At 42.2% G+C, this 26,257-nt stretch overlaps 1 protein-coding gene across 2 annotated transcripts in view; it reads right to left on the reverse strand.

Annotated features, from left to right (window-relative positions):
* adarb1b (adenosine deaminase RNA specific B1b) overlaps positions 1 to 26,257 on the reverse strand; it is a 184,881-nt gene that overhangs the window by 120,474 nt on the left and 38,150 nt on the right. For both annotated transcript variants that reach the window (XM_083776941.1, XM_083776940.1), the window contains exon 2: positions 3,553 to 3,637. The gene's annotated coding sequence lies outside the window, so the exon portion shown is untranslated. The remainder of the gene's footprint in view (positions 1 to 3,552; positions 3,638 to 26,257) is intronic.

The following is a 26,257-nucleotide window of genomic DNA, read 5'->3' on the forward strand; positions in this document are numbered from 1 at the left end:
GAGTGACCAAGAGTTTATGTCTGTTAAGCAGTGTTGTAATATCCTTTCAGTGGATATATTACAATTATAGTAGAATATTTTCATTAGATGAATGGGAGGAAACTATACAGGAGAGAGAGAGAGAGAGAGAGAGCGAGAGAGAGAGAGAGGGGAGAGAAGAGAGACAGACAGAGAGTGAGAGAGCCGTTAAGATGTTTCCTTTCTCCACAACATCTCATTCGACCCGTGGTGCCGTCACATGAGCAGCGCCTCTGGGCTCATGGCCCCACCGTCCCAACAGCCTGTAGGGGCATGAGGAGACAAGGCTTACAGTCACGTCTTACTTTCCTCCCATCTTCCATGCACGGAACATCGAGGCTACTTGAGACACGCACGAGGCAGGCCAGTGACTGTCTCCTCTCGTCATTATCAGCGAGGAAGAGTGAGAACGATATATGTAGGGTCGCGTTCAAGTTCAACGCGATCCTACATGTTCGTGTCTGGGTAGCTCAGTCGGTAGAGCTCTCACCAACTCGGCGTGTGAGTAGCACGGGTGCCGCAAGTCGTATGGGAAGTACTGGAAGCTGTTGATACGTGGGGCGCTCCACCTCATAGCAATCCATCTCCCAGGGGTCTAGCACATTGTAACGGGGACAGACTCCCCGTTAAATTTAGGTTAAAAAGATGAAAACACGGAAATGTCGCGCGCATGCGCGCTATGGGGGCCCTGCGAATATTACCGGCCCAGGGGCCCTCGTAGGGGTTAATCCGTCCCTGATTACAACAGCAGCAAAAATCAAACGGCTGCAATTCCCCAAAAAGGGAATTGGGTTCCTGTTTATTCCTGTGCCCTATTGTATAACGAATCATCCCTCATCACTCGAGAACCCAAGGGTTTGGGTTACAAATTGCAAGGCAAGACACAGAAGAGAGAGGAAGAATTCATGATATCTTGCCATTTTTAGCTTTTCTAAAAATATCTAAACTTGAAGAGAAGTACACTCCTCTAAAGCCTGTGGGGAGAGATGAACGGAGAAGAAGGTTTTTCTGCTGCCTGCTGAAGGTGTGGAACGATGGAGGATGCTGTCGTATCCCTGGGCAAAACGCACCACGGGGCGATGGAGGATGCTGTCGTATGCCTGGGCAAAACGCACCACGGGGCGATGGAGGATGCTGTCGTATCCCTGGGCAAAACGCACCACGGGGCGATGGAGGATGCTGTCGTATGCCTGGGCAAAACGCACCACGGGGCGATGGAGGATGCTGTCGTATGCCTGGGCAAAACGCACCACGGGGCGATGGAGGATGCTGTCGTATCCCTGGGCAAAACGCACCACGGGGCGATGGAGGATGCTGTCGTATCCCTGGGCAAAACGCACCACGGGGCGATGGAGGATGCTGTCGTATCCCTGGGCAAAACGCACCACGGGGCGATGGAGGATGCTGTCGTATCCTTGGGCGAAACGGACACACGGTCAACCGTCCTCCTTGTGGTGGAAAAAATACTCAATTACTTACTTAATAATACTCAAATACTTGCTTTTCAAATATTTTCAGAAGGCGCTATAGAGTGCCAAGCAGATGAGGGAGATGAAAACCCCCGCCTTTCATTTCCCCCCAAAACCTGGAGGTGGAATCGTCCTTTACTACATTGCAGTGTAGTAAATTACCATTGCCCATCGTGACACATTGTGAGCTTGTATATCGGCTATTTTCAAACGGCCAAAATCTATATAGGGCTGAAGTTTGATTTGTAATAATAATCAAAATCTAGAAAGTAATTAGAAACTAAACTTTTGAAATAATTGTAGTGGAGTAAAAGTAAAATATTTGGCTCTGGGATGTAGTGGAGTAGAAGTAAAAGTATTGGAAATTGGAAATACTCAAGTAAAGTACAAATACCTCAAAACAGTACTTAATAAAGTAAATGTACTTAGTCCACCACTGACTGATAACACTACCTTCATCATCAAGTCGGTTCAAGGCTTATACGTTTTCCCATGGTAACCAGACTCAGATCCAGGAATTACCTTGATTTTATTGTGTTTTGAGAGATAGCAAGCTATCACTGGCTTCATCGTCGGGATGATTAGATTGTGTTGTCCAAAGAATATCGCCAGGGAATGCAACGTTCTGCTGCCAAATCATGCAACAAAATATGCAGACGCTGACTGCAGTAGCTAAAGATTAGAGAGACAGCTTGTGGAATGAGGTACCTGGTTTTAATTCTTGGACCAATGGAGAAACACTGAACGGGGAAGGAGAAAGGCACCTCACGCACGATTGTTCCAGCGAGGCTGTTCAATACAGCATGAGCAAGGTTCAGAAAACTTGGGTTTGTATGATAGCAGTATGCTAGCAGAGTCTGGTTTCTTTGTCCAAAATTTACAATTTAGGCATTTAGCAGACGCTATTAATCCAGAGAGATTAACAGTAAGCGAGAACAACAATGGTAATACATCAAATACATAGACATTATCATAAAGAATCATATTAAGCAACCTAAGAACCTAATATCTGTCTAACAGTAGATTATCTGTACAGTGAGGCTATGAGTACATTATACTGTAGAGTGCTACGTCTACATAAAATGCTAAATTATGAATCTAAATTACATCAATTTAGCCTATGCATGCATGCACCTGTAAGATCATCAAGGCTAGTGCAAGTGCTACGGGCCAAGATGGACTCTGAAGCGGTATGGGTTTTCAGACTACGGCGAAAGATTGGGAGTGAGCCTGCATTTCTAATTGCAATGGGTTCATACCATGGTTCTGGTCCACAAAACAGATGGTCAGATTTGCACTAAATAATGGTGAAATACTGGTATTTGGCTTTAAAAGACTTAGATTATGCTGAAATGCTGCAAGGGATCGCCTAAATACGCTTTTAAAGAATATTTATCTGCGTTGCCACTTCCATGAGTAGATAAATAATAATGGTCAACAATCCAGCACTCCAACAAGCCCAAAATACAACCTTTAAAAAAGGGATGAACAATAATGTGTGTGTGTGTGTGTGTGTGTGTGTGTTTTATTTGGTGTGTTTCATGTTTTCCTGAGAGCAACTTCCATTTCTGCACTTTCCTCACTAAAGAGATTTGCCACAACTAGGTCTGTACTGACCTGTATTTTACAAGTTATTATTGGATTAAAAGCAGCCCAGACAGGCAAAAACAAAGTGGTTATTCTTGTTCCAATGTGCTCGTGGAAAGAGTTTTGTCGTCAAGACCAGCCAAAAATATCAATAAATAGGCCAATATTTCTTACTTTGTGCTCATCAGCATTTCTAAATTCCAACATGAGACAGCATGCGCTCTAATAAATTGTTAAGAGAAGGTAAATTATGATTATTTTGGTATTTAAACAGTGGTGCACTCTTTACAAAAGTCATTAGTATAAATATTTGAAATTGCATAAGTCATACAGTATGCATAGGTTTGAGTTCATGAGTCACGTTAAGCCCAATTCATACTTTGTTGTGTGCAGAAAAATGGCCGGTCTACAAAAGCATGTAGATCAGTCATTTTCAGTGTGCGAAACCGGTGTGTATAAATGTCCTTGCTGAACTTACTCTTTCTTGGGGCAGTCGGTAGGGAGCGGGTCTTATCTGCCAATCCTTTGCAGTCCTGCAGCCAGCCAGCTACCACAAAGCACGCCTGCAGAGCACAGAAAATGATATCAAATTGAAGGCATTGATTTGTGAATGCTTAAAGCAATAGAATCCCTCATGGCAGTGTCGCAAAACCAAATGTAATTGATGAAACGTGTGTGCAGCGCTTGTTAATTCCATTTCTTGTAAAGGAGCGCTCGTTATTTTCCGGTATGCACATCATAGCCATTATGGTTATTTTACCCTTCTGCTTCAGAAGGTTAACGACTAAAATGAGGAAAATAAATAAGACAATTGTGCAAGCTGGTGTTGTTGATTTACTCCCCTCTATTTCCTTTTCCATGCTATAATTAACTCAATCTGTGACTGCGAGATTTGAATAAAATCCTGGGACCGTACATACGTATGTTCCCTCAGCCCTATGTTCCCTCAGCCCTATGTTCCCTCAATTGTGTAGACTTCTAACTAATAATAATAACAATCATTTAACTTTCGAGAACTTAAAAGGTAACCATTTGGTTCCATGTTACTCAAAAATAGTTAACCCCTTTTGGACGGAATTACTTTCTAATGATGCAAACAAAAATATATGCCATCAATCAGATGCTAAAATAAGTTGAGATACTCAATTTGAATTTAGCACAAACACATATGTAACTATGTGCCAAATTTTGCTCTATTACACTAATTACACTATTACACAAATTACACTATTACACTACTACACTTATTACCACTATTACACTTAATACATTATTACACTATTACACTTATTACACTAATTACACTATTATACTATTACACTACTACACTTATTACACTATTACACTAATTACACCATTACACTATTACACTACTAAACGTATTGCACTATTACACTTAATACGTTATTACGCTATTACACTATTAATAAGTTGATTCATTTTACACTCGAGGGAACATAGGGCTGAGGGAACATAGGGCTGAGGGAACATAGCGCTGAGGGAACATAGGGACGACCCCAAAATGCTCAGTGACCAAACTAACACAGAGCATAGCCAATGGTGGAAAAAGTACTCACAAAGTACTGTAAAGTACTGTAAAAGCCAGAAATTTAAAATTAACCTGAGTTTACCTGAGTTAATTGATAGTTTCTTTCCCCGCTAAACACGAGAAGCCAGAGTTTTGTTTTATTGAGCCCGGAGGCCGCTTTTGATAACTTATGAGACATTTTCCGCAGGTCCTTTGTCACATGTTTGGATCACGTGACCGGAAAAAAAACCTCTCCCCGTGGCTGTAATGGGCCAGTGGAAAGTCCCCACAATGGAATCCTATGGTTGGTGGCGCGATAAAATCGGCTCTGTTTTTCTTTCTTTTTTTCAAGGATCGCTTATAGATTATTTTCTGATATTAGGACAGTCGTGTGCGCTATTTTAAGGCACCTGTGGGTGGACATATACAGTACAACGTACAACATTGGGTGATTCTTCAAAGGTTAGTGAAAAACACCCACAGTCAAAGGGAGATTAAGATTAATTAATTACAAACATTAAAGTACAAAAAGTAAAGGTACTCATTGTGCAGAATGTCCCATTTCAAGATTATAAATGTATGCAAATCTTTTGAAAATAGCAAATTTACAAGCTCACAATGTGTCACATCGCGACACATTGTGAGCTTAGATTGGCTATTTTCAAATGGCCGAAATATATATAGGGCTGAAGTGGTTAGTGTATGTTTTGTAATAATAATCAAAATCTAATGTTTTCACATAAATACTGAAGTAAAGTACAAATACCTTAACATTGTACTTATGTAAAGTACTTAAGTAAATGTACTTTGTTTGGGGAAGAATGATACATGCTATTTATCCCAATTAGACCAGCATGAGGACGTCAGACCTGCATCAGTGTCACCAGTGTCACCTTAGCTTTTAACCATTATTTTAAACTTTACCTGTTGAAAAATAGAAGATCTACAAGCTGTGAAAATGTGTGCATATTTGAATATATATTCTTTCACAGCAAACGTTTTTAACTCAAATATTTGCTTCTGAAACAACATCTTTTCAGATGGGGCTCCGCAGCCAAATACAGATAATTCTGTGGGTCCTTCACATTAAAAGGTTTGAGGACTAGTGCACCACTGGTAAAACTGTCAGGATTTGGAAGACATTTTGTAGGATCTGGTTTTAGGTCTCAATAGGTTAAGTAAGGATATTAACCACTTTAAACCCTATATACTGTACTTCATTGACCGCCTGCGTTACATCCTCAAGCTATGGTGGCCCATCAAAACCACAAATGAGGAGTTATGGACAGTATAGCTAGTACCATCAAACGGAGAAAGTGGAACTGGATAGGCCACACCCTTAGAAAGGACACAGATAACACCACAAGACAGGCCCTGGACTACAACCCACAGGGGAAGAGGAAACAGGGTAGGCCAAGAAACACCTGGAGACGTTCCACTCTCCAGGACCTAAAGGACATTGGAATGAGCTGGCAGGAAGCAAAAGCGCAGGCCCAATGGAGAGTGAGATGGAGAGCTCTGGTGGACGCCCTATGCCCCTCGACGGGGTAAAGAGGATTAAGTCAAGTAAGTCACTGTACTTCATTGACCGGGGGGTCCCCCAGGGGTCTGTATACATGGCCCCATCCTTTTTTTCTCTTTCTCTCTCTCGCTCTCTCTCACCAATCATATAACACATTTCCTATTTTTGGAAAATGCTCCTCCCATTATGACGTGAAAGAACTGGCCTGCTAGTGTTCATGTGGTTAAAGTTGCTCAGAAGAGAAACAAGCCCCAGAGTGCCCAGAGGCGGTGTGCGGGACCTCGCAAGATTACCACGCCAAGCAAAAGGAAACTGCTGGCCCGTGTTCTGTGACCCTGCCGGTGGCAGTGTGACTCCGACCGCCATCACTCTGTAGACCAGTGCATTTCAACCCGTTTCATATCAAATATTTATTCACCAGTCACCACGGACCACCATTACCTTAGATTTTGTCCACAATTCTATGCTATGTTGGTACCATTAGGAGAAATAACAGGCAAACGTTGATCAAAATACCACTTATTTTACATGCTCTAATTTTGTAGACTAACAATAATGTAACTCTTGAGAGTAAAATGAAACTGAATGGACCCGCACCACTGGTTGAAGACCACTGCTGTACGAAGGGTACAATCCAGTAGCTTTTTTGAATTATTTGTGAATTGTGATACTTTTGTGCTGTCCACCAAAAAATACCCAATCTACAAGCTCAAAAGAACACGTCGCAAATGCCAGGTTGAAAGTGGTTACGGCAGAGTGGCGGTAAACAGTCTGGACTCGCAGTATGTGAGGATGTGTGCCTGTGTGCGTGTTTGTGTGTGTGTGCGCATGTGTGTGTGTGTGTGTGTGTGTGTGTGTGTGTGTTTGTGTGCACGTGCGCGTGCGTGTGAGCACACAAGTGCGTACACGCATGCTGCCCTGCTGTCCGATCACATTATTGAGTGTGATTCCATTACAGGAGACTCAAGGAGAAAACGGGGTGTATCGAACTGTGCTTTAAAAAAAATAAGAAAAGGGAAAAATAATGACTAATTGACAAGGGTATATCTGGTGAATTAAGAGTGGCAGCGAAACTTAACAACGGTCGGACATGGAACAACGGTCGGACATGCAGTGGAACATGCCCTGCTCCATGCTTGCATTTAGGGTTAGGTTAGGGTTTGAGGTAGGTAGTCGGTCACACTCGGACCAATAGTATGTTGGAGACTCGGAACCCTTGTACCCTCGCTGCAATGTGAAAGCATTGAATACAGTTGAATGAAGTGTACTCGGGTGCGGAAGAATCAGATTCAAGGCCAATGTGAATCATGGCCAGCGGGGACCAGGCAATCGTATTCGGGAACAGTTTGAATCAAACGGACTCAGTGTCAATCTGCCCTTCGAGTAATGTTAACTCCATATACGCAAAACAGAAAAAGCCCCGATGCGGTCCCGGGAGCGGTTGGGTGATCCGCTCCCTGGAACGGTACGCTGCATTCACACTACCACAACATCTGCCAAGTCGTCCCGAGTGCGCATCCGGTACCATCGTGTGAATCCCTCCTAATATATCGGGTCTGGCAACAATTCACTGTACAAGTCGTTCCACAGTTGCACTGCCACAGGGACAAATGAAAGACTAAAACCCCACTGCAACGGGCAGAGGCAAGAAGTGAAATGTGTACATTATTAAAGTATTAGCAAATAGCTTAAGCATTTTAATGATACCAGAACAAACTTAAGCCGGTCATGATCCCATACAAACCATACACCAGGGCAACAGTAAGCGCTTGCTAGCATTTTGCATTAATTATTGCATTGCAATAAGCACCAGGAAAAGAAATGTAACTAGAAAAAGTGCCCTTCCGGGCACAGGTCTCCACCAGGTTATCCACAGATCCGTGCAGTTAGAGGTAAAAACACTTTTCGGCCAGTTATAGCGCCACCTTGAGGCTGAGTTGAAATTGTTCATGTGGCATTTCGTCCTCGGCCTAGTGGGAATGTGGGTGCACAATTTCAGGGAAATCACGCGATGTGTTCATGATTTGCAGCATTTTGTTTGAAACTGAGCACTCCTGTGAACTTTGGAAGCCAATCTTAACCAATCAGGATGGAGTCTGATAAATCTGAAAGACCCGTTTCGTTGAATGGCTCTAGAGAGACTGTGTACCAATTTGCGTGATGTTTGGACAAAATCTGTAGGTGTACTGTGCAAAAACTTGTTTTGCACAAAGCGGCCTCCTGGTGGCGCTATAACAGCCGTTCTGGAAAGTTTGGGGCAGAGGTTCATGGTTGGCATCCAGGGAGTGTGTGTGCAAAATATGGCATCGACCGGGTTAACGGTGGCCGAGATAAGCTGTTCACGGACACACGGACGGACGGACGGACGGACGGACACGCGGACGGACGGAGTGCAAAACATACTCTCCCCACATGCCTTCGGCCTGGTGGAGACAATAAACAAATAGATGAAAAAATAAAAGGTCTTACTCTGTAAGCTGAACCTGTGATGTCTCCAGGGGAGACATCACAGGTTCAGCTTAGATTCTGGTCCACACTTTAATGAGCTGGCTCAACCAATCAAAAGAGATGTATGTGGGTGTTTGTTGCAGACCATATGGTATCTTCTCGTGCATCAGGGTAGAGCAATCTCCATTCATGGATTACATCATCTCACTGTCTGTGTGTGTGTGTGTGTGTGTGTGTGTGTGTGTGTGTGTGTGTGTGTGTGTGTGTGTGTGTGTGTGTGTGTGTGTGTGTGTGTGTGTGTGTGTGTGTGTGTGTGTGTGTGTGTGTGTGTGTGTGTGTGTGTGTGTGTGTGTGTGTGTGTGTGTGTGTGTGTGCGTGCGTGCGTGCGTGCGTGCGTGCGTGCGTGCGTGCGTGCGTGCGTGCGTGCGTGCGTGCGTGCATGCGGCATCTGCATTCCAGACTTCTACCAAGGTGCTCTTCTTCCCTCTTTGGATAATTAAACTGAAGACAAGGGTTTCTCTTTTACAAGTTGTTTTTCTCACCCTCTGTTTCCATGTTTTCCACACCAGATGCTCTGATGATGCCATGTGTGTATAACTGGCTTTCCATATTAAAGGCATCCACCACTTGAAAGCTTTTCTATCTCTCTTCTATGCAACATTTTAATGCAATTTTTATCCATTAACCCCACATCCAGTAACCGATGTCATGATCCAATCTGTTCTTGTGCATTTTTGTTTCTGTTGTTAAATTGACGCACACAGTGGTGTAATGCTACTAACAAATTAGTTGTGATGTGACAAAGACGTGTGCTGTTCCTTGTAGGACCAAAAGCATTGCTTACATACTCTTAATTCTTTATCTCGAGTACTCAATTACGGCGCTTGTTCCTACACCAGATGTAATTGCCCAACATTTCCCTGAATTGATATTGATGTACAGATATTATGTAGCTAGCACAATATTATCTTTTTCCACCTTTTTGCTAATCCTAATCTGTTCAGAGAGAAATAAAGTGCATGCAATGCTGTTATATTTGTGAACTCAATGCAGCTCATGGGCTGCTTTGTAGACCTCTCTCTCTCTCCCTCTCTCTCTCTCACACACACACACACACACACACACACACACACTGCCACACGCAAATAGGACAGGGTGGCCTTGCACTTAGTTAAAATATTGTATTTCCACAGGTCAGTGGAAACCGTGATAGGTCAGGTCCCGTCCCCTCACGCAAAGCTGGGATACGGAAAACTGTCATCTGTGTGACAGAATTGGGGCAAAAGCACGCAAGCCTGTTATGATAACACGGTTATGATAACAGTAGAAGCAACGTGAACCCTACCATCCCTATTCTGGGGGAGATTTGCCGAAAACAGGTGATCAACAAGCTTGCGATGTGACGTGTTGTGAGCTTATAGATCAGTTTTCACCGAAGAGATTTGATGTGGAGTGACTAAAGACCGGACCGACCAAGGCCACTCAAGTCAAGTTTACTAGAGAAAATGCCTTATAATTAGGTTAGACCTCTCAATTATAGTTATAGCCTGCACTTGTAGCACCTTTTCACTTAGTTCACATTAGTTTGGTGTTTCAGTCTGACATCATTCACCACTGCTGGTAAGATTGCTCTCTAGGGATTCATGAACACCATTTAAATATATCGGCATAACAAACCTAGTCTTAAAAAGCAAACAAACAAACAAACAAACAACAAACAAACAACAACCCACATTTCCGGTAAAATGTTGGTACGAATGCCCAGCGGAGGTTATGGGACTGCTCTTGTAAGAGCTAAAACATGAACATATTTATTTTAAAACCACACCTAGCAGACATTATTTTTACTGGAATGGAAGGTGATAACCTCAGTTTCACCCTAGAAATGGACCCCATTGTTGCAGGGGCGTCCATGTCAGGGACTATTACTGTATGCGGTTAGGCCTGGCAGTCGTTTTCACCCCTTTGCTAAGTCTGCTGGGAAAACCACAGCATCTGCAATTCCCATCAAATACAATTCCAGTGATTCCGTGGGGGTTTGCACAGAGACTGCAGTCTTGCTACCTACAGTATATTTGCAACACTACATGGGCTCATTGGGCAGCCAGCCAAACACACTTGCAAATGTCAATCGTGACAAACTTAAGACAACAACCGGTAGGCCGTTCAATGTTAATGAATCTGGAAGAACATTTATATCATTACAGCCAAATGACGTCGACCCATTTTACAGTGTACCCATGAACTTAATCGAAGAAAATCTCCCCGTCATGTAGGTTACAGTTACATGACTGCAGCGTCATCAGTGCAGGGTGAGAAGTTCAGTCATACGAGAGAGACTCGGAGTAGAGCCGCTGATTCTTTGCTTGGAAAGGAGTCTGATTAGGTGGTTCGGGCATCTAGTACGGAATGCCCCCCGAGCATCTCCCTAGAGAGGTCCTCGCTGCACGTCCCCGGGGCAGACCAAGGACCAGTTGGGGGAATTACATCTCCACACTGGCCTGGGAACACCTCGGGATCCCCCAGGAGGAGGTTGCTAATGTTTCTCTGAGAATCTCTGCTGGAACTGTTGCCTCCACTACCCAAGTCCGGATAAGCGGTTGAAGATCACTCAGCTCTCTTAGTATTGTTTAAGTGTGTGTTACCTGGAATAGAGGGTTTATTAGCTCCTGCTCTGCCCTTGCTATAATTTTGTACATATAGGATGTTGTAATGTGCAAACACTCGTAGCATGGCCAAGCGGCTCGCTAATACGCTAACACTCGTATCATGGGCAAGCAGACACAATCAAGCCATTACAGGCCTAATGAGCTCAATCTGTGGCGTGTCAGCAGTTCTGATGCTCTTACAGCAAAGAAAAATGAAAAAAATAAGAAACACCCACAAAATTGCTGCCTCATGACATCCTTTAGAGCAGTGGTTCCCAAACACTGTATGGACCAATCTGTATGGATCCCTTTATTTTTATTTCCTACATTTTGTTTTCAATTATTAAAAACTTTGCCAAAAAGCAATTAAGCATTAATTTCATCAATTACAATTTTGTTTTTGTTTGTTTTGTAATTTCATGAAGAAATCAATGAAAAATCATTGGCCATAAAGGCCATAAATTTGAAAACAAATGTTTACCACTGCTTTAGAGTGAAAGAGACCATATGTGCCAGACCTAAAAGAAATACAATATCTTCATATCATTTTCGCTCCCCAGTAAGACAATGCTGCGATTCTTTGGAAGGTTGCGCAACGCACACGTGAGAAAAAACTCAGAATCACCCGACATCAACCAACAGAATAAACATTATACGCCTCACAACGCCCTTCTCGCCTGGAACGGAGACACAGACGATGATACTAAACCATGATCTATTATTGTCACGTGTATATCCATGACCATTCATTTTTAATAACACCAGCGAGACTACAATGCATCTCCGCATTCTAAAAGGAGTATGGATGAGATGAAAAGGTCCAAAGTATTTCTATCAGAGTATCGTATGTTCAGTATAGTGAATAAATTACAATGAAGGCATCAGAAGGACTAGTGTTACGTTTGATCACTTCATGCCAGATCATGTTGGGACAAAAGGGTGCACGTGGGTGCACATGCAAACAACAACATCCTTGCACATTTTCTATACACATTTTGGACACTGTCCAGCTAAGTTGTACAGACAAGCATTGAAAGACATGATGAGGAAAAGGAAGACAAATTCATGCATTTCAGACATGACCACATGACACTTAAAATCCTACATTTAGTTGACCGGGTTCCCATGGGCCAGGTAGCGTTTATATGACTGGATTCTCAAGGGCACTAAATATCTTTGCTGGAAATACATGTTGTGCTGCAACCCAGCGCATCATTTTGCTGAATGTACACGCTACAAGGCTCAAGTGGGATGCTAGGGCTCAAGTGGTTGACAGAATCAACCTCGTCATAAAGATATACAACGCTAAATGAATCTAGCTAGAGAATCTGATGCACCACAACGAACAAGCTTGTCACCTAAAATTTTGCGTGGCCCCGCAAGTGTACAACTGAACAGACATGTTTCAGGGGCTAAAACTGATAGAGCAAGCAATGCTTTGATGTTGACAGATGATCTCCAACAAATCATTACACGCTTCGGTGGTGGTTGGTGGCTGGGATGACAGCCGATTGCTAATTGTGCGTGTTGTGTGCCAAAATGCCTTCACCATCAAAATTAAGATGGGGGGAATGGGAGGTGAGTGGTAATAGGCGCTAATGCCCAAAATGCTAATGCTGTGGTGGTTCTTGGCTGTGTTGTTGACACTTTCCACTTAACACTGAACCACTTCACACAAGTTCACAGCAAAAGCTCAGAATGTGCCACACTGCGTGACACATACTGAGCTTTTAGATCTGGTATTTTCAAATGATTGTTAAAATGTTTTATTTGTGTCAATGACATGAGGGTCCTCTACTGAACACCTCCAAAAGCAGCTTTCAGTTTTGACCATACCATCATAGAAACGCAATTCCTCGGGCCCTGGCGACTGAAAACAGAGTTCCCACACATTTTTACCAATTCATTTCATAAACCTTTCCAGTATATTTAACCCAGTTTCTAGGCCTATATTAACAATCATTCAGCACAATAATGAGTCTCTTACTCCTATGTGCAATGCCCAAAGACAGGCAGTGTAGCAAAAAAAACGCATAGAATATAGAAAGGTATAATTCCAACTACCTATCCTAGGGCTATACGTTGTGAGCTATTATTTTTGTCACGTCCGGACCCGGTACACATTAGGCTGCAATCATGCAGCCCGTTCGGCGTTAAACAACTTATGTTACATATTTCATGTACATGTTTCGTGTACATTTTTTATGAACTAAATCATTTGATGAATTCCAGGACACTTGATAAATTCCAAACCTTTTTCCAGGACTGGAAAACGTTTCCAGAAATGTCATGACAGTGGGAACCCTGTGAAACACATGACTTACACAGCCCTGGGTAGGCCACCCGACCTTGCAAAGACATGCATTCCACAGACAGCCCCTTTCTGGTTAGGTACAGTACAATCATGTTAGACCTGAATTGGGATAATGCTAGATGGCATACACAGCATAGTCAAGCTGTGGATAGTCATTTAACAACTGCAGGGTGATGTAGCAGAACTCATGATTTATGTACGGAAGAAATAAGATGAACAAATCATTTTTTTTACCGACTACGGCAGAAGATTGGGAGTGAGTCTGAAGCAACTTTGGCCAAGAGACCGGTCATCCTAAAAAAATCATCTAACCACAAAGATGCACGAAAGAAACACTGCTCTAGTCTATATTTGCTGCCACTGCAGACTGTTGTGAACGCTTGCACTCAGTGAACTGCAGGTGCGCACGGCTCCCTTCTACCGCAGCTGCCTTTCAACTAATGATTCATCGGGCTCACGGAACACTGGAGCGGTAATTAAACAAGAAGCTTTCACCAAAAAACACAATCACTGACAAAACACTAGTCTCACAAGGGAAAACAATGATGTGTATGTGCACAATATTTGAACGGGCCCAAGCGGGTAAGTGGAACGTGTGGTAGGTAGTTGGGCCGGAGTGTCTGAATAGTGAATCTGTGCCCAATGAGCCATTTATGACGTTGAGTGATTAGTGAGGTTGCCGGGGTCCTGGAATCCCAGTACAAGGTGGGAAAGAATTATTTGAGTTGGGAAGAGAAGGATTCATATTTTCTATATTTGCTTTACTAATCACATTTCACACACATTTCAGCCCAAGTCGTTCCAGTGGAGCTGTGCTGCTTAATCCAATTAGACCTGGAACGCATCTGTGTCACCATAGCTTTTAACCACTTTAACCATTATTTTAAACTTTATCTGTTGAAAAATAGCAGATTTACAAGCTCATAGTGCCTACAAGCTTGTATCTATTTTATATATATATATTTAAATGTGTGCAAATCTCTGAATATCTTTCACCGCAAACATTTTAACTCAAATCTTTGTCTCTGAGGGGTCCCTGAACAACAGATTTTCAGATGAGGGTCGGCAGCCAAATACAGGGGTCCTTGACATGAAATATCTTTGAGAAACACTGATATAGAAAAATAGGTTTTTCTGAAAACTGTCATTATTTGTAAGACATGTAGAATCTGGTCTCGCACGTCTCAATGGGTTAACGACTGGTGTGTGTTTATCTGTATGAATGTGAAACTACAGGGGGGGGGGGAAGAGCATGCATGCTCAGAAAATGTTCCCTGGATAAATCAGTTTCAGAATGCCGCAGGAGGGAAGACCCTCTGTCCTTTCTCTGAAACACAGAGCTCTCAAAGACACCTCAGTTTTCATCAACGCAGCGCCATGCTAATTAATGAGCCTACGGGAGCATCAGTGATATCATTTGTCATTTCTAATCAAGCAAGGTTCACAATCAAATTAGTTAACAGATTGGGTCTTTGTTTTTTATAATAAAACTTCCTGAATACATGATTCATAACAATTTAATGGCTACTAATCAAGCAAGATTCACAATTAAATTGTTTCATCACACCTTTTTCTTTTGTAAAAACAAACAGTGGGCCAGGAGTCTCTGAGAAAAAACATCACACTCGTGTGAAGTGAGCGGCACTCTAGTCTTGTTATCATCATACAGCATCATACATCACATTCCGTGCTCAGCCAATCAGCTGAGCACATTCCATGCTCAAATGGACCTACAGACAGACACATACACACAAAACTGTGCATAATCTGGCATCTATAGTTGCTCGCCTGCATGGATCCTTGAGTGTGCTGTGCACACGTGTGAGCTGTGAGCGAACAGGCATATGTGATGATGACTCAAACCGCCTACCCATCTCTTCCTCCTTTCCTCTCTTCAACCCCCCCCCCCCCCCCCCTCCCCCCACGCCTGGTTTTCCGCACCTCCTCTTTTTTTTTGCTTCACACATAAATAACCCCTTCTGACACCTCTGCTGACAGGCTTGTGTGCACCACCTTGGTGCAGCAGCAGACTCGTCAGCGGCCCGGCCTCCGGAAGAACACCAAGAGGAGATTTCAGCTGATCAATGCCAAGACACAAGTAGCAGTTAATAATATTACATGCCACTAATCCATTAGGTGAAAGACGTTCATTCTTGTAGTTGGAAGATGTAAGGCTCCCCCCACCCCTCCCCCGAATCCCTTTCTTCATCCACTGAAGGTCTGCTCGAGCATTGCTCCGTTTGGATAAAGCCCTGCTACACACTGTATAATACCTATAGGATATACCCTGGCCTGTGCTCACAATCTCTCACATTGTGGCTTCTGAACTGCCCTACTGGAACTGGATTAATCGCTATCGAATCGATTATTTAATTACTTGCCAACTAATTTAGTAATCATAATCGAATCGGCAACTAATTACTGGAGGTTTTCGCAATTCATTGTGGGTGTTTTTCCACTTAAACATAGTTTTTTCCAGTGTTAAATGTAACTAAGCTAAAGAGGAGTGAGCCATCTCTCTTCCCTTACATTCTGCTGATGGTTGCACATGCACAGTAGCGACAATGGTGGCTTTATTTGAATAGCAGCCTAATCAGCAGCTGAGAAAATAATAATGTATTTTTTAATGAAATATCATCTTTAATGTCTTTTTTGTTAGTCAGAACATGTCTAAAAGAACCTAAAATCAAATGTATAAGGTGATAGCTAAATGAGTGCCATATTCCGATTAATCGTTTAAATAATTGGCCGATTAATCGATTATGAAAATCGTTAGTTGCAGCCGTACTGGAATCGCTGGATCTTGCATTAGTCAAGGACATCTCGACATGTCTCGAGGTGAATTAATTGAGAGTGATGATAGTGGCTGGGATCTTGGCACAGAATCAGGATAGTTCACATTATGATTTGCTTTACCATTCTGCATGTATGTCCTTGTCCTGTATGTGCATGTTGGTTGAGGTCAATTCCTCATTGTCTGGAGGAATGAGCTTTCACAAGCTCTAGCAAAAAAAAATCTTCTCTTGATCTTTTCTATATTGGCACCTCTGGTACTTTATGCTCTGTTATTTAACAAACATAATGTTACAGGCGGCCTGTTATTAGGGATAACATTAATCCAACACTAAAGCACATCTAGACACGCAACGGCATTCATATAGAAAAGCAGCAGTTGACAGCACGGTAAAAAGGCCAAGTGCTAGTATACACAGTGATGAATACAAGGACTTGACAACAAATAATTGCCAGCCCATCAGTAGCAATTATGTCTGAGAGTCACTCTAGAAAAACCTGGCCTGACACACGAAACCAACACACACATGGAAACACCCCCCTCACACACACACCCTTTAACACGGAAAAACATTTACACACACACACACACACACACACACACACACACACACACACACACACACACACACACACACACACACACACACACACACACACACACACACACACACACACACACACACACACACACACACACACACACACACACACACACACACACACACACACACACAGCTGATTAGCCTTCAGGCTTTGGTACACAGTATAGATTATGAGTCACAGCCTCTCATTATAAAGGACTCAACAGGGCAGCTGTGTTAAGGGTGCTCTCTCTTGATCCCATCATGAACACTGCAACGCCACGGCTTCCTTATGGGTATGACAATAATGTGTTAATAATGTGTTACATGTATGCACTATGCAATGTACAGTAGTGTGTGTGTGTGTGTGTGTGTGTGTGTGTGTTTGTGTCTCCACAGACCACGAACATCGTCTATCAGTGAATGCTCCTTATCAAATCGTTTACAAAGCCGCCTTCGTGACATGTTAATAACTACTGAATGAACAAACTATGCCAAATCTTTACCTAATCTAATCTTGGAGAAGCTTCATGCCAGTTGGATGCAACACGTGGGATAGGTTAGCGCACATCCTCTTAAGCCATCAAGACCTGCTACGCATCTGTGTCACTTCAGCTTTTAACCACTTTAACCATTATTTTATACTTAAAAAATGTAAAATAGCAAGCTTATAGATCTTCTATTTTTCGTGAAAATGTGTGCAAATGTTTGAATATACAGTATATTCTTTCCCAGCAAACGTTTATAACTCAAATCTTTGCTTATGGGAGGTCCCTGGAACACGTTCTTGAAACTATAGGATAGGAAAGGAAGACTTTTGTAGAATTGCGAATCGGGTCGTCAGGTCTTAATGGATTAAGCCTGGGGGAGAGGGGGGGGGCATCGGTTCACCCTACTCTCTTCCTGCTACAGTCCCACACATGTAAACACACAGCCGGACAGGGTCTCAACCTGGATCCAAATGCACAACACACCAATGGGGTCTGCACCTGGATCCAATCTGCCGGCGAGTCAGAATGAAGCATGCCGCCTCACAATAAGCATGACTAAAGGCAGGAAGTTGGTGAAGGCTATAGCCTAATGACGCGGTTTTACATTCGGCGTGTTTATTCCCCTTTCTGCATGTATCAATTCTGAATAAATCACAGCCGTCTTATGAAATTAAATGATCTTGCATCTTCTGGAAATAAAAAGTTTTGGGGTGTTCCGAAAGGCGACGTTTAACGTCACAGACACTGACTGAAATCACTTTAGAGTTGAAGCGCTACAGTTTTCGGGAATCACTTTGCGGACAATAGTATTGTGATTGGTGAATTACTAGGAGAGGAAATGGAGGGGCATGACTGTGTGGTGCCACACGTTGATAACAAATAACAATCGTATAATGCACTCAAGCTGTCACACTAATTAAAAGTTCAACAGCTCGCTCGCTCTGCGTTGTTCACTTGCACTCAGGAGTCTGAGTGCAATTCAAATTGAGTAAACTATTATGTACTGTATGTGTTACTGCTAACTGTATTATGTATGTGTGCACAAAGATATTGATTCATTGACGCATTTAGTCAAGTCTGAGCATGTGGGCTTTTGTTAGCATGATGCATGTGTCGCTGTTAACCTTGTTATGTATGTGCATGAAAATATTGATTCATTGACGCATTTAGTCAAGTCTGAGCATGTCAGCTTTTTTTAGAGTGAAGCTTGCCTTCTGCTCTAGGTCCCACGCTGTGATTGCCAGCGGTGGAAAGTAACTAAGTACATTTACTTAAGTACTGTACTAATACTTTCCAATACTTTTACTTCTACTCCACTACTCGGATCTCGGATCCAAATATTGTACTTTTTCTCCACTACATTTATTTGAAAAGTTGAGTTACTAGTTACTTTGTAGATTTTGATTATTACAAAACATACACTAACCACGTCAGCCGTATATACATTTTGACCATTTGAAAATCGCCGATCTACAAGCTCACAATGCACCAACGATGCGACACATTATGAGCTTGTAGATCTGCTTCAACCTCGCTACACCTCAATTCAAAGCAAAGCAAACCGTACCCAGGGGCACTCATCTAACTAGACAGAATCCATCAAGTTGTCTGTCAACTTGTCCCGAGGCACACAGGTATCTTAGCAACATCAATATGCCAACAGTGTGATCACTATATATTTCTCCACTTCTTATAGTTGAATGATCAAAACGTTGTCGGAAACCTTAAGGTTTCTAAATGTGTTAAGGGAGAAGGGAGTTGAAGAACGGCGTACTGTAGATGTTATCCGGGGCCGAACACTGCAATGCTGACCTCAGAAAACCTGAAAAATGGAGGCCTCTTGTTGACTTGAGAAAGCCCGGAGGGGCGAAACGTTTTTATAGGTTGTAATAAAAAAGACGGGGAGCAGAATTATATCGTGTGCGGACATTCCACTTTTTTCTTCTCTTGTTGACTGATCATCAATATAGACCAATATAGATGTACACCACTGGCTCCCAAACAGTGGGTCAGGACCCATTAGTAAGGGTCACCTTACTAAAGCTTTTTCTTTTCCTACATTAAAAAAGATCTATGATCAAACAAAGAGGTAGGAGCACTCACCAATAGTGGGGAGGTTCCGGCCCACGGGAGACAAAAGGAGAGTCACGAATCACGATGCAAAAAACATTTATTTAAATAAAAGTTTTATGCATCGTGACTACGAGCTGTGCGACCTCAAATCTAACGCCATTAGGCACTAAATTATACCATGTCTCGCTAGATTAGCTGTATTTGCCACTGTCCTGCACTTTTTTGCCATGAGAAAATAATTGTGTAAGTGTTGTTGCTGTTGTTGTAACTGTTTGTTTTTTACTGTTTGAGACCGAAGACTAATTTCCACACGTGGACAATAAATGAAACTAACTAACTAAGAAACTCCACAAATAATAAATAATAATTAAGAAGCATTGAAAATAGCTAATCTGCGAAGCTTTGCATTGTGCGCTTGTAGATCAGCTATTTTCACTAGTTTGGGTCCTGGGCAAATCTAATGTCTCTTTTAGGTCTCAACTTGAAACATTTGGGAACCACTGCTCTATACTACACATGCTCAACTAAAATATCGGAATGGATGAAAAAGACCTACAAAAATACTTACTTTCAGAGAGACACGGTACAGATTTAGACCGCCGATCGATTTCCTTGTGCATGTGCTCATTTCTGTGTGACATCAGTGTTGTTACTATGTATCAGCACAAAATGTAATTTACCCAAGCCGACAGGATTTTATAAGAAGCAGGTGGCTTGGTTATAATGACCCTGTCACCCTCTGATACGGAATTCTGTGTACTTTGAGCTTTTACCACCAGAAAGCCAGATCAGTGGTCTAAAGTAACTACGTACATTTACTTAAGTACTGTACTTAAGTACAATTCTTTACTTGAGTAATTCCAATTTCCAGTACTTTTACTTCTACTCCACTGCATCTCAGAGGCAAATATTGTACTTTTACTCCACTACATTTATTTGAAAACATTTGAGTACTTAATTCCACCACTAGCACTGATGAGCGTGGCGCCAGCTGGAACGCATGGCCGCGAGAGAAGAGAGCGGCCTGGCTTGTGGTGACGCTCGTCTGTTAGAGGGACAATTTTAGAAGAGCTTTTATGTCAAATTCAGCTCCACCCTTTCCTTTCCATATTAGACTTGCGTTGCCATACTGTTGCCTCTCGCAATTTCCAAATGCTTCCGTCATACCGTCTGGAGCAACGGAAGCTCTATCATGAGTAAAATATAAAGCGGAAGTGGAGCCTCCTCCCCACTTCCGTTTCGTCTTTGCAGTCGCGCACATTTATCCTAATATAAATAGAAATAATCTAAGCATATATAGCTTGTTGCTTAGCAGGAAAGGAAATACATAAATAAAATGTAAAGATATTTAAATTTTAAAATATATTTTCTTGAACGGAAATGGCAGCTTCCTTAGTATTTCAGGAGGTGTTCCAGACTCAATATGGCATTCGGAGATTGTAGAATAGTTGTCTGGCTACGTGAGACTATCCATATTCACAACACCTCCCTCAGTTTGTGGTGCTGGAGCTCACTACACGGCACAGAAGTGTTGATTTTGACAGTCTTTTGAATAAAAGTCCATTTAGTTTTAGTCACATTTTAGTCACCTGAAATGTTTTAGTGTTAGACTAGTTTTAGCCGACTAAATCCACTGTTGATTTAGTAGACTAAAATGTATTTTGGGCGTATTTCGAAAAACACACTTACATGCTGAAAATAGCCGATCTACAAGCTTGTAGATTTCAACACCCGAGCGCAACCAAACATAAAATTATTTGTTTTTCACTAGTCCTTGCCTAACATTTTAGTCTAGTTTTTATTTGTTGATGAAATTGTCACTGACAGTAGGCTATATTTAGTCTGAGTTTCAGACTAAAATCAAAACTGTGGCACAGAACTCACGCCCCTTCAACAATTCACCCTCTGTCCATATACAGATACCACTGAAACAATGAAGTCGTGTCACTATTTATATTGACTGGATTCGGCAGCAAAGCCGAATGAGACTCAAGAGCTAGACCCACTTCCAAGATTCTAACTTGTGCATGTGGAGTGGGTCCAGAAAGCATTCATAATGCTTAGTAATAACCAGTAAGAACTGGTTAATGAAACTTTTAAGTATAACATAATCATCTGCGTGTGTGTGTCCATATTTGTTGTTGAGGGTATTTCTTGATGGGTAATTCTCTCAAAGCAAGTGTAATGCGTTGGGTCTTCCTGAAACATCAGCGGGTTCCCTCCGTCTCCCTTTCTTTTTACCCCCCAGACCCCCCACACCCTCCTCTTCCGTTCTTGTACATTTGATGTGCTTCCTCTTAATCTTCCCTGGGCTGTCGACCTCACTATGGCACAGCACACTCCATTCATCCATGGGCCATTCATTCACAGAGTAGAGAAAGCCCTCCCCTGTTCAATGCACTGAACTGGTCTGCGTGCGATTATATCTGTGCGTGTTATATATAATGTGCAGCATAACAGACTATCGAGGGAAATGGGGCAACTTTCCGTATAGCCACAGATCACGGGGATAAGTGAATAATAATGACGTATTTACGTAAGTGCAGCACTGTACCCTACTGTATTTTTTCCCATGAATGAGCAGGCAGTGATTCAACCATGAAAGCTGATGATTCAGCGGTTGAACCAGGGCAGCAGCCCGGAGGCAAGACAAGTATGGCCATGTGACCGGAAGGCTGCCGATCTGAATCCCAAGACTGGCGGGGAAAATCTGCACCGAGGAAAACGTGAATCAGAGCGGTCACCTCAAGAGCCAACAGTCACTTCAACAACTAATGCGTTTGAAGTTCAGTTTGAAGTTACGATGAAAAATAAAAAATATAAAGAAGAAGCAGCTCTGTGGCAGTCTATATGCAGAATACTATAGTGTTTTATATAAGTCCCAGATGGGAGTGTGTGCTCTTGGGAGCATGATGATTGGGAGGTTGCTGAAACGGCGTACATGGATGCATGCATGCATGCATGCAGGCCACGCACGCATGGCAAAATGTTCCTGAAGATTTTAAAGGTTGGACATTATTATTGTTATTTTAATGTTGTTTTGTACAGTTTTGACAATGAACAGGATGGAACCTTAAGTGACCATTAATCTCCTAAGGTAAAAAAGATCACTTATAAGAAATGCTTTTAGTTAGAAATGTAACAACACATGTCTACATATGTGTGACCGCAGAGAGCACTCACTTGCATTAAAATGGTTTTAAGGACTTGCATTAAAATGGTTTTAAGGAAGAAATTGAATGAAATATACAAACACAGTAGAAAACATTGGTCTACCCATATGTTTCACATGCAGTAGAATTACCAGAATTCTGTGTGCAAGGACATTAAACGCTACAGCTTGTGTGTATGTGATAAAGTTTCAATGCGTTTCAAATTGTCCACTTAGCATGTTAAGATTACAATAAAGCAGTGCAGCATAATTAACAAAAGACTTGGGATGATGCTGCTGCAATCCGACTACTCGGAGCCAAAAGAGTGGGGGGAGGGGTTGCAGAGAGAGAGAGGGGATAGTAGTAGCCTGCGTGTGTGGGGGTGGGACTGCAACCTATGCAAAAAAAGAGAAAGCAAGTAGGCTAGGGACTGGGCAGCCCCCCTTTATAGCATGGAGGGAGGAAAAAAAGAAGAAGAACATGCAGTTGTCACCTCCCCCTAGCAGCCATGAAGGGCATGCTGCAGGACTGCAGGGTTATGAGTGACACGGTGACAACATCTGAAATACATTTCAGCAACGAGGGGGTGCCTGGGGTGTAAAACACACAGATAATTAAATTAATTAATATCAATTAGCAAAATGTGTGGTATACCCCTCAGCCCGGGAGCCAATAATGTGCAGTGTTTAAAATGACGCCTCGGAGCGTTGCATCCGTTTTACACGCATATGCATGAGATTCCTGTGTAACACACTCCAGTGTAACACACTCCAGTGTAACACACTCCTGTGTAACACACTCAACAGCGCTCATAAATATCAGCAATTGGGATTTGGTAATAATATGATGTATGTGGCAACTGGCAAGTCTATGGTCTATATCCTATGACCTTGATGCTCCTATAGGACATAATCTCTCGCTTGCTCTCTCTCACTACAATGGCAATGCACATACCGACGAGTCAAAAATCAAGGCAGATTATTCCCCCCCCCCCCCCCCCCCAATGTGCTAAATGAAGGGTCTTGTAAGTATATATGCTGTCCCATGCTGTGGCAGACCCATCATAGTACATGTTAATCTTCCATACGAAAATAGGATGTATAACCGCAAGAGCCGACATTCCTGAAGCTAATTCATAAATGTAGAAAAATCTGATGGTTTTGTTTTAGAACATACTAAATTGAAACTTAATAGAGATTATACAATGTCCCCACGATATGCCGTTTCAGAGATATCGTACATGTCATGAATATCATACAGTGAATGCACATTCTATGATTTGCAGTTCTATACCTTAATTTATACTCTGTTTATGTCTGTTGCTCCTTTTTCTTTTAGTTTTTGTTTCTTTGTAGGTCGTTGTACAACCAACTTGATCAAAGTTTTTTTTTCCATATCACCCATCCCTAGATGAATGTTAGGACATCTACATTTTTTTTTTTCCCTGTGGCAAAAAAGGAGGAAAATACAGTATAATGCAGCAAAACATGCCATGTAAGTAGCTATTGACTGCTCTTTCCCAGTTTCTCCATCTCGCAGCATTAAGTCTGGGTGACCGAGCATGAAGGAAGCATGGCAGGCCAGATAAAGAGAGGACGCACGCAAGGCCGGGGCTTTTATCATATCGTGTGTTAAAATGACGCATCACACACAAATCATGCGTCAAATATAATACATGTCCAGGACGTGGTGTTGTGTCAAACAGGCACATGTATTCAATGAGGCAATGCCTCATCATTGAATACGTGTTTAATATTTGAACATGTAATTCAATACATACTGTAGAGCTCAACCTGCCGTGGCATTGTCATTTAACCTCCCTACTATATACCTCGTTGACCGGGGAGCCCCAAGAGGTTTATAATTGCTCCCCTCCCGAGTCCTTTTTGCCCTCTACAACCTGGGTCTCCTACAGGGCATCCGGGACCCCTAGGGGGTTGTTGGAGATATTACAGGGGGGTTAGACAAAATAAATACACTGTAGCTAAACACAGAGAACAACAGCAAACGCACTAAAACAATACAAAACGGAGATACAAAACATGGACCATTCAACTGGGGTTAAAAGCCAAGGTATAAAGGTGGGTCTTTAGGTGGGATTTAAAGGTCTCAATGGAGGGGGACAGTTTGACATTGAGGGGGAACGCATTCCATAATGTGGGGGCTATGACGGAAAAGGCTCTGTCCCCTCTGGTCTTTAACCGGATATTTTTCTTTAGAGATCAGACTTACTAGAAAGGGATGACGGGCGTTTTCAGAATAAAAATTCCCTCATCTGCTTGGCTCTCTAGCGCCTTTATTCTGAAAGATTCCGACATCACGTGTCACTAGGAAGTCTGAGCAGCCGTTCTGACCGAATTTGAGATTTCAATGTTTATTTTCTCAGCCCATGGAGTCCAGAGAAAGTTCCCCTTGCATGACTTTGTCTAAATATTCGATTGAAATCATCTCTGTTTTTTTCCCCATTTGAAACGTTTTGTAAATATGATTTTAGGCATATATCTCTTACTCAGTCTGACTATATCGGCCCATTCGACCGCTCTCCCCCTTTATCCCTCCACCCCCGCACCACTCGTTCACACCTCTGGAGCTGGAGACGTCATTGTTGCCTACACGCACTCACTTTTATTTTTTATTTTCTTCCCTCTCTTATGAATACATTATTATACACCCAATGAAAATGTACACTTCACGGATTATATATTTGGAATTAGGACAATCGGTAGAAAATTGGCCGAGAATAGCACAATAGCACATTAATTGTTGCCTAAATGTATACGCACTTTTCTGAAAATGGTTAATCTGCAAGCTGCCCCATTTCCTTTTCAACTTGATATGTTTCGTAGAGAGGGCATACACAAGCCAGAATTCCGTGGTTTACATGAGCAAAAAATAAGCGAGTTATGTAAAGAGGGGTGGAGGGAAAAAGGCGATTATTTGGCACAATCAATCAAATATATATTAATTACATCGCGTAGCCTATAATGTTTCCCCCTCTATATAATAGAGGGGGACAATATATAACTCTAATGTCGTATTTCGTCATGTATGTGAACTATATGCTGCTTGTAATACTGTTGGTCAAAGTAACTAGTAGTTGGACAGGCTAAATATAATAGTAGGCTATAAGCCCGTTTTCAGCTAAATGCTTTTTGTTCTCTTTTCTCCAGGCTCATACCCGCATCGAGATGAGCTAGCTCTGCGACAGCCGTGCTGTTTTCAATTAAATTACTTGCAGTATAATATTAATAAATACTACATCCTATATATATTGTTTGTCTGTCTAATCATTCAAATGTTTTTCTGCATGCATATTGCATAGTTTATGTAAGCCTGAATTAAAGTCTGATTACGGAGGCTTTTTCCCCGTCTCACAAACAACGAAGCCTATAAATATTGTCTGAGAAGTTGAGAATTGGTGTCATGCACATATATATGCACCACACATTCCTGCTGTTGTCACCACGCGGTAAATAATGAATACTTTGTGTTAATTCAACCATGTTTATTTTTTCTTATTGTTCACAATATCAGAAAGCATGAAAGAAAGCAAATATAAAGCGGAATAAAATCAGGGAAAACACAAATCCTACGCATTAGTTTCTGTTGCTATACTTAGAGACACTTGAC

The sequence above is a fragment of the Protomyctophum parallelum genome (assembly GCF_964188405.1).
Source record: "Protomyctophum parallelum genome assembly, chromosome: 11".
Lineage (NCBI taxonomy): Eukaryota > Metazoa > Chordata > Actinopteri > Myctophiformes > Myctophidae > Protomyctophum > Protomyctophum parallelum.